The sequence below is a fragment of the Limulus polyphemus genome, unplaced genomic scaffold (genome assembly GCF_000517525.1).
Source record: "Limulus polyphemus unplaced genomic scaffold, Limulus_polyphemus-2.1.2 Scaffold596, whole genome shotgun sequence".
In the NCBI taxonomy this organism is placed as follows: Eukaryota; Metazoa; Arthropoda; class Merostomata; order Xiphosura; family Limulidae; genus Limulus; species Limulus polyphemus.
The window spans coordinates 416780-426421 of NW_013666206.1; positions in this window are offsets into that span (position 1 = coordinate 416780).

Below are 9642 nucleotides of genomic sequence, written 5' to 3' on the forward strand. Positions count from 1 at the left end.
AATCCGTTATGAAGCTTAAATTCGCAGGCTTGTGTAATCATAATAGCTGCGAGATCGGAGTTGTATAAGGGATAACCAAAGACCGTCTATCAGAACTTGCCCCCCAGTGGCACAGCGGTATGTCTGCGGACTTACAACGCTAGAAACTGGGTTTCGATACCCGTGGTGGGCAGAGCACAGATAGCCCTTGTATAGCTTTGTGCATAATTAAAAACAAACAAAAAAAACAAACTATCAGAACTTATTCATTGTACAGTTTATAGTTATATGGATTATATTAGTCCAATTAAAATAAAATATAATAATAATTTTATTAAAACATAATTTTCATCAAGATAGTTCATTGTTATAAAGCATAATGAATTATTATATCACTGATTCTTTTCCTCAAAGTATCTCATAAAGATCAATAAAAGTTACAAAAAGTTTTTTCCTTAAAGACTAATCTAACGTTATGATTTGTCTAAATCATGATACTTCTTCGACAATATAACTAATTTTATTACTTATGATGAATACATACTAATCGATCAAATGTACAACTAAGTAGAAATAAAAGTTTCATGAAACATAAGATATTACTCTTATGAGTAAAGATTTATATAAATATCTTTAGTTTTTATCAAATTAAATATATTATGCAAATCAAAAACATTTATTTTTCATCTAAGGTAAACTTTACGACTTGAATGAAGTCGTTTAAACACTTGTTTAAAAACAAGTAAAAGCTTGGAATGGTCTATTCTTTCATTGAGGGTTTGTCTGTGAGCCAGACTAGTTTTGGAGAATTCCACTCCTCATCACTACCACCAATGAAATATCAGACCAAACCAAGCCCTTATATTAGTGAGGTATCGAAAATCGAAATGGTGTATTTAAATGTTTTACACTCACAAAAAAAGAAACCTATCATTCTATAGGTATTTGAAGAACTTGTAGCTTTCCGCCACAATTTAATTCTTCGTATTGTTAGCTGACACAAGTTCTTCAAATACCTATAAAATGATAGATTTTGCGACTGTAGCGACACCCTTCGCAACAATATAGCACTAGTAAAACAGAAGCCATTACGAAGAAATAAAAGCTTTAAGATAATGTAATGGGATAATTTTATTCTGACTTCGTAGAAACCAGCAGAAAACACATTTTATGGAGAGCATTCCCGAGAACATTTTAATATTTTAGGTTACCTTATATATTTAAAGCACATTCCTATTACGTTATTGAGGTTGATGTCCGTTTCTGATTTTTTTAACACTTCTAACATTAAAAAAAAAACCTAATTATATTACTTACACAGACTAGGGGGATACAATTAGCTAGCATTACCTTTTTGATTTTAATTACCAGTAGTGCAAGACACAATGTAATGAGGTAGACTGGTGCTTCATATTCTGGTATAATTGTTCTGTAAAGTGTTACTGTTTTCGGAAAATATTTATATTAACATTTAAAGACGTGTTAATTCTTTAATGCTTAGAAGTTTAAAAAAAATAAAGGTTTTAAAAGTTAATGGAGGTTATTTTGGCAAAAAAGTATTACTGTTGATTATGAAACAAAAGTATATTGTATTAAAAACATAAGAGAAGCTAAAACTGATTTAAAGTTTGAAAACGTAGAAAAGATGTTAATCATGAAAAACAAAAGTGTATACAAAACTTTATTGCACTCTAAACCAGAAAAGTCAGTATCAGAAAGAGAAACAATATATAATTAGCAAAGTGTTTTCGCTCCAAAAGTAGCAGATTTTCACAAAACTGAACTACACTGAATATTGACAAACCTGCATGAATGGTGACAACATTCTTAAGACAACCTTTCTTACGAAGTTTGGAAATTGTGAATTCTTCGTGATACCATTTGGATTAGTCATTGCTAGAGCAACCTTAGTGAAGACAATGAATGGCATATTCTTTGCCACTGTAGGTCACTTTAGTATATAATAAAAACATTGGAGCATCTTGGTGTAGACTTAGAATTATTTTGTAGCTTTTGAAAGAACATGAATATTACGCTAATTTAGAAAAGTGGAATTTTTTCAATAATTAAGAACAGTAATTATACAACCATACTGAGGAGGAATGCATAATCATTAGCGAACAAGAGGCGCAGAAATGTGTGCAATTTCTACGACTCAAAAATATCCCCGAGGTATGTTCTTTCGTGGACCTGTATGGATTCTACCGTCGTTTTATTCCTGATTTTAGTCATATTATATTTGTGTTGACAAACCTGACAAAGAAGAATGCTAGTTTTATGTCGTCTTCTGAATAAGATTTCGTATTTCAAGAAATAAAAATATTACTTTGAACTAAACCTGTATTATGCGTTTTTAAAATGAATTATAATACCCCCTAGGTTATAGTTTAGTGGTCGACACATCAGAGGAAGAACAACTATATGCTTTTATCTCCAAACAAATTACCGAGTGTGAATGTAAATAAAACTATTATGTTTATCATAAAGAACCCTTAGTGTTGGATCTTGTACTGACGTCCTAGAGACTATATTTACTCAATAAAAAATATTGTCTGGACTGGAAACTAGGCACTCTCAATTTAGGGGATAATCTAACTGACACCTAAGTAAGGACTGTCGATCATATACAGTCTTTCAAATACACTATCGAACACACCATCGGGCATAAGACTGAATGGCCAATGCTCTGTCTCGAATTCAAGAGATAGATTCAACTAAAAAAGAACTGAGTAATGAAATGAAAGAAAAGATAAGACCAGCACAATGGAAAGATCCCAATCTACGGAAAAACTTTCAATGGAGTTTTAACGAAACCCGATTCCTCGTGCAGGGTGGCCTTATATGTGAAATCAAGGAAAACAAAATGAGATTAATTACACCATAATCAACGATTAGGAAACGAAATCATTTCTGCCTGGCACGAAACTCTCATCAGAGGTCACCTTCGTACAGAGAACTTGATTCAAACTATCTTACGTAACTGTTCTTAGTCTGGCTTGTTATCTGAAATAATGAAACTTGCCAATAGTTGTTCTGCGCGTTTGATGTGAAAGGCCTTTCACCAAAAATCTATTAGATTAATGGAATCTACTTACATACTAAGTACAACATAGAACATTAAGTATTTTGTTGTTAGATTTCCGAAAACGATGTGTGACAATAATTCACTACTTACATTTGTAGACACATTCTCCTAATACATAGTTATGATTCCGACTACAAAGTGACTACAAAGAGGTCCGGCATGGCCAGGTGGTTAGGGTGCTCGACTTGCAATCTGAGGGTCGCGGGTTCGAATTCTCGTCCCACCAAACATGCTTGCCCTTTCAGCTGTGAGGGTGTTATAATGTGTCGGTCAGTCCCACTATTCGGTGATAAAAGAGTAGCCCAAGAGTTGGCGGTGGGTGTTGATGACTAGCTGCCTTCCCTCTAGTCTTACTCTGCTAAATTAGAGACGGCTAGCGCATATAGCCACGTGTAGCTTTGCGCGAAATTCAAAGTAACAAACAGACTTAGAAGAAATGGCTAAGTTGTGTTTTATATAAAGTTGTCGGACTTAATTGTATCACCTAAAGAATTATAAGCGACAAAAATTAATGCTTCATAGTCAGTGTGTGATCCCAACTCATGACACGACTAGAACTTAATCATGCGAAATCTACTTCTTTCTGCCTTCAATCAGAAAAACCTAACAGCACTGTCATCAAGTAGTTACGACCTTACTGTGCTGAAAACCCAGTATGTGAGCTTTATACATAGATCTCTCAGTACTAGCCTTTAATAGATCCTTGCAAAACTCTATCAAACGTAACCCTCTGGGAATAGCAAATGGTGCTCATATAACCTTCTCTCCACAGGCATCCTTTACTGCGCATGTAACAAGGTTTTTAGTGAGTTACATTCAATTAGTATAACATAAAATCGTAGCTAATAATCCATATTTTAATCGGATTTAAGTTTTAAATTCTTAACTTTAGAAACCGGGTTTTGATACCAGTGGTGGGCAGAGAACAGATAGCCCATTGTGTAGCTTTGTGCTTAACTACAAACAAACTTTCAAAATAAAATAGGATTGCTAATGCTGTTTTCTTAATAACTATGTCACTACACCAAATAACCGAGTTTTGCTGAAAATATGCATACCGTTGTATTTTTGTTGTGATACACAAGAGCCCATTATTAAATACACGAATCAACAATGTTTTCTTCAGGTATCAGTTAAGACGTTAAGTGAACTAAAAGCGAATACAGCTAAAGGTATAGCTTAATCTCGAATAAAAGGTAAATTAACTATAATCAAGAAATCTATAATAAGATAATCAAACACGAATTCTATACGTTTTAGTATTGTCAGTACAAACGCTAATTGTAGCGTATTGAATGTCTTACTGCACTTATCATAACGAGATATAAATATCAACTCCTCTTTTTTGTGACAATCATAACTCGAACAGTTTAAGGATAAGCTATTTTTATTTTTCTCCCGACTTCGTAAAAAATCTACAAAATAAAATACAGATCTGTAAAACTTTCCATATATTCGGTACTTTTACTTACCTAAATATAAGTTTCCACAGACAAAACGAGCAACAAGTGGGAATATAAAAGATTATAGTTATGTGTTTGCGAACTTGTTCATCGTACACAATGATCATTACAATATTGAATTATGTATGACAGTTTTTAATTTGTTTATTTAAATTCCATTTAGAGCTTATTCTTTTATACTAAACAAAAAATAAGTACTGATGGCTTGACTAACCCTGTATTACTGAATATATGGATGTTTTGGTGATATGTAGAGTGAATAGCAATTTCCTTAGAGTTCAGTAGCATAATTACATTTTGTATTGTATAAGAATTTTTTCACGTTATAATATTTAATAATTTACGTGTAGGCGTTTTGTAATAAGATATTAAATTACACAAAACCTATGTTACAAATTTATACCGTACTTCTTTATTCGCCAGTTAGCAAACATTAACTATTATAAACTGGCATTTTAAAGCATGTATTAAAAACAAACAAACAGAATTTCAGTTTATTTATTCTTCAATTTGTTTTTAATTTTATATATAATTTTACGATGACCATAATTAAAATGTAGGCAAGAGAATGAAGTGTTACTGATAGCATTGGAGAAGTAAATAGAGTTGAAAGTAGGAAATTTCAATTAGCTGTTTAGAATACGCGAGAGCAAGATACAGAAAGAAAGTTGTCCCAAGAACAAAGAACTGTAACGTATTTCCTCAAGTGTCCAAGAGATGGCGATAAATCACTATCAAGACGTAATACATTCTTTCCTGTTTACGAAATATGTGATTTAATTCTAAAACACTGAAAAGTAGAACTATAACTTTTAACTAACTGAAAAAACACACGACGTAAAAAATAAGTTTGAAAAATAAATCTTTATTATTTATTGCTTTTTTTTCGAATTGTTTTCTTATACACTTGAAGATTCCGAAAACAAAGCAACTTATCTTGCATATAAAATTAACAAACTATATGATCAATAATATACATAACTATATAACTAGTTATTGGAGAAATGAGTATTATATTACAGAATGTAGTATAATGTGTAGTGTACACATTACTGGAATGAAGTGGGAAATATATATATATATATATATACTGTATAATATATTAGTACTAATGATATTTTATCTGATCGTCCATAGTTGATTGCTTATTGTTTACACTGACGTCAGGAGCGAGATCTGCCTTATTTCTAACGCAATAAATTTGGCAAAATTAGTTGACTTTAGCAGAAAAGAAGAGTATTTTTTCTTGAACAGTAATTATGATTTCCTGCTTTGTTCGCATAATAATAAGCAACTCGCACTTTGCTCCAAAAATTAGATTTTACTCATATTGTACGAGTTATTGGTGGAGTGATCATGTGTATCGGTGTTTTCATTCTCTATTCGTAACGTTTGAATAATATTTCAATTGATACACATTTTCCATTTAGCCTTACTTAATTAATTTGTTTTATTACTACCTGCGTTTTACAAATTAGGTTGGGTATGTTTGAATACACATAAAAATTTACAAAACAATTATCCTGTCCAAGCCTATTTTATGTCAGTCATACAAAAACTGTTTAGGCTTTTGTGAAGTTTCAAGTAGTTGCTTCCGATGTGATAGTTAGACTACTAGAAATGTTTTTAGAAATTTGCGTCGTGACAACGGAACTATAGGAAAATCTATTTGGTTTAGTTTGTTTTGAATTTTGCGCAAACCTACATAAGGGCTATCTGCGCTAGACATCCGTAATTTAGCAGTGAAAAACTAGAGGGAAAGCAGCTAGTCAACACCACCCACCGCCAACTCTTTGGCTACACTTTAACATCGAATAGTGGGATTGACCATCACTTTATAACGCCCCCACCAAGGCTGAAAGGGCGAGCATGTTTAGTGGGACGGGGATTTGAACCCGCGATCCGAGTGCCCTACCCACCTGGCCATGCCAGGCCGGAAAAGAACAAATCATGAACTTTAGTGTCACCTTTATAGCAAAAAAGAACTTTAACTATTTTAGATTCTAATTGTTAGTTTGTCTGTTTTTCGTTTTTGCGCACGACTACACAATGGGCTGTCTGCAATGTGTTCGCGGTGAGGCTCGAACTCCGGATATGCATAATAAATTAGGAGAATATTCAAAAGTAAGGACAATAATGTTTTTATTTTAATCTGTGTTTTTTTGGAAATCATAAATAAGTTTGTGCGCCTGATTGTTTGTTATCTAACTACTCTTAGGTTATTGGGTCAATCTTAACCAAACTTTGTGAGATGGAAGTTTAGAACAAAGGGTATGTTAATGGGCGGCCAGAACCCCCCTCTACAAGCGTTAATATGAGGCATTGCTTGAAAGACTAATCATTAGTTAAAATTAGTTATAAGCACATAATGTTGATTAACACGATAACGTTACTATTTTATAACTTACCAGCTGGAGTAATCGTTCTTTGGACTAGTGAATAAAAACTCGTTTGTAACAAAAGACAGGAAATTGTGCTTCTATTTTTTAACACAATAAACATTAAAAGTGCAATAAAAATACATAAAGGTACCAATACTAGAAAGAAAAACATACTGCTTCAAGAATTATATCAATAGTAATTACATAGTTCATTCTAATGCTGAGGGATATATAATATGGTAGTTTCCGAAATTAGATATGAAATGATGGTGTGTTTGACTGTCGGGAACACTAGAAATACATTATAGTGTGTTTCACTGTCGATAACATTAAAAATACATGATGGTGTGTTTCACTGTCGAGAACACTAAAAATGCATGATGGTGTGTTTGACTGTTGAGAACACTGAAAATACATGATGGTGTGTTTCACTGTCGGGAACACTAAAAATACATGATAGTGTGTTTCACTGTCGGGAACACTAAAAATACATGATGGTGTGTTTGACTGTTGAGAACATTGAAAATACATGATGGTATGTATGTTTGACTGTTGAGAACACTGAACATTAATATACAGCCACCCTAATGAAGAACTCTCTATTTGTGTAAATAACAAGGTTTTATACATTGCCTTTTGTGGCTTCTTCGATCGCATTTTTATTTAAATTTATTTTTGTGTCATAAACATCTTTAAGTGTTATGTCTTGTCCTTATAATTCCTCTCTTAACTTTCTGTTTCCTTCTTCCAATTTCTTTGTTTGTTTCTTTTAATTTTTTGACTCTTTCTTCTTGAAATTCTTTTAATTTCCTTTTTCTTTCTTCTAATTTTTTGTCTCTTTCTTCTTCATCTTCTCTCAACTGTTTCATCATTTCCATTACATTTTCAGTCTTGATATGAGTAGGAATCATCATCTTCAGCTTCAGTCTTAGTTTTATTTTATATTTACAAAAATAGTCCCATTCTTAACACCAGTGTTCTAATGGCTACTATTGTTGGGCGTGTTCTTTTGGATTAAGTGGTGAAAAATAAAAAATAATTCAAAGCTTCTTTCAATTAGAGATAACGCTTAACTAATATTCCTCATAGACTAAGTTTGCAGTAGACGCTAATAAAATATTTCACATATTTGCTAATTTTCTTTCTCTTGTCTCTGGTACCTCATCACAAACAAAAACTTAAAATCGATGCATTGAACTTGCTAACTGACAAATAAACTCAATTAAATTGCATACTATTACTTCAGGCTCGGTATAACTTATTAATATAATATAGATTTAATAATCTATCATCATCTACTATAGTCTAAGTCATTTTTCATAAGTCTTGAATATATTTGTTTGTTTATAATTAATAAGCACAAAGCTGCACAATGAACAATCTGTGCTCTACCCACCAGGAGTTTCACAAAGCCTACAATGGTATCTTATAAATAACTAATATAAATAGCCTTTTGGCCAAGGTATTGTGTGTTGAATAACTAACCGACCTGATAAGCTATGGTAATGAGAGAAAGATCTTGTTCGCAGTAGCATAAAGCACATTAGGTGTAAATTGTTGTTCTTGTTTTATTGCGCATCCGCTCACCCACCGAGGTGTACCAAGGTGTAAAATCGTACTGCTATTATGTTCTTATTGGAAACACGTATATGATCGTCAAAAATTTGTTTAAAATTATTGTCATTTGTGATAAACAAGAGGAAAAGCAGTTAGTCAACACCACCCACCGCCAACCCTTGGGATACTCTTTACCACGAATAATAAGATTGACCGTCACATTATAATGCCCCCACAGCTAAAAGGACGAGCATTTTCGAGGAAGGTGTTCGAACATGTGATCCCAGATTATGAATTGAGTGCCCTAACCACCATATCATGCCAACCCCGAATCAAAACAAAATAGAGGAAATAATACCAGATTAAAATGAATATTGTCCTCTGAAAATTGTAATAGTGACCTAAATCTCAAATTTTAATTCTAACTTTCTCAAGACCACTATCTTAATACTTCAAATAGCTTAACATTAGCAGTAGTATGCCTAATATTGTTAGTGATACACAAGACTAGTATTGTATTGTAGTGGAAACATCAGTATTACTAGCGTCAATAAGCGGGCCTAAGCTAATGCTTAATAATTCATGCATATTAATTTTCTCTATTATGAGCCTCTTTTAATCAAAATTAATAATTCAAAAGTCAAAATGTTCAAAACTAAACAGTTAAATAAAACATTTAATATGACAAAGATCAATAAAAGTTATCATTTTTAGATGACGTAAGAGCTCAGTGATTTGTAGGCTATTATAAAAAAAACTAATTATATTTAAATTAAAATTTAACAACATTTCTTATCTATCTACATTCACTTATTCTTTACCACCGAATAATGGAACTCACCGTAATATTATAACGATCCCATCGCTGAAAGTGTGAGCACTTCGGTAATATTGTAATATTGCATTGTATTTGATTTGTGTCATTAATAAAACACCTATTTATTTGATTTACCCATTATTTGTGAATCTTAAACGCATATCGCTTGTGTGTTTTCGTAAATACTTTCATTATTGGGTAAATATATGTATATACAAGATAATTAAAAACTGTTAATTTAAAACGGGGAAGACCGTTAAAAAAAGTAAACAAACTAGGCTAGAAATAGTGTCTACATTATTTTCTCAAGCTAAAAATCACTATTTTGGCTTCACTAAAATTGATAAGTACCATATACAT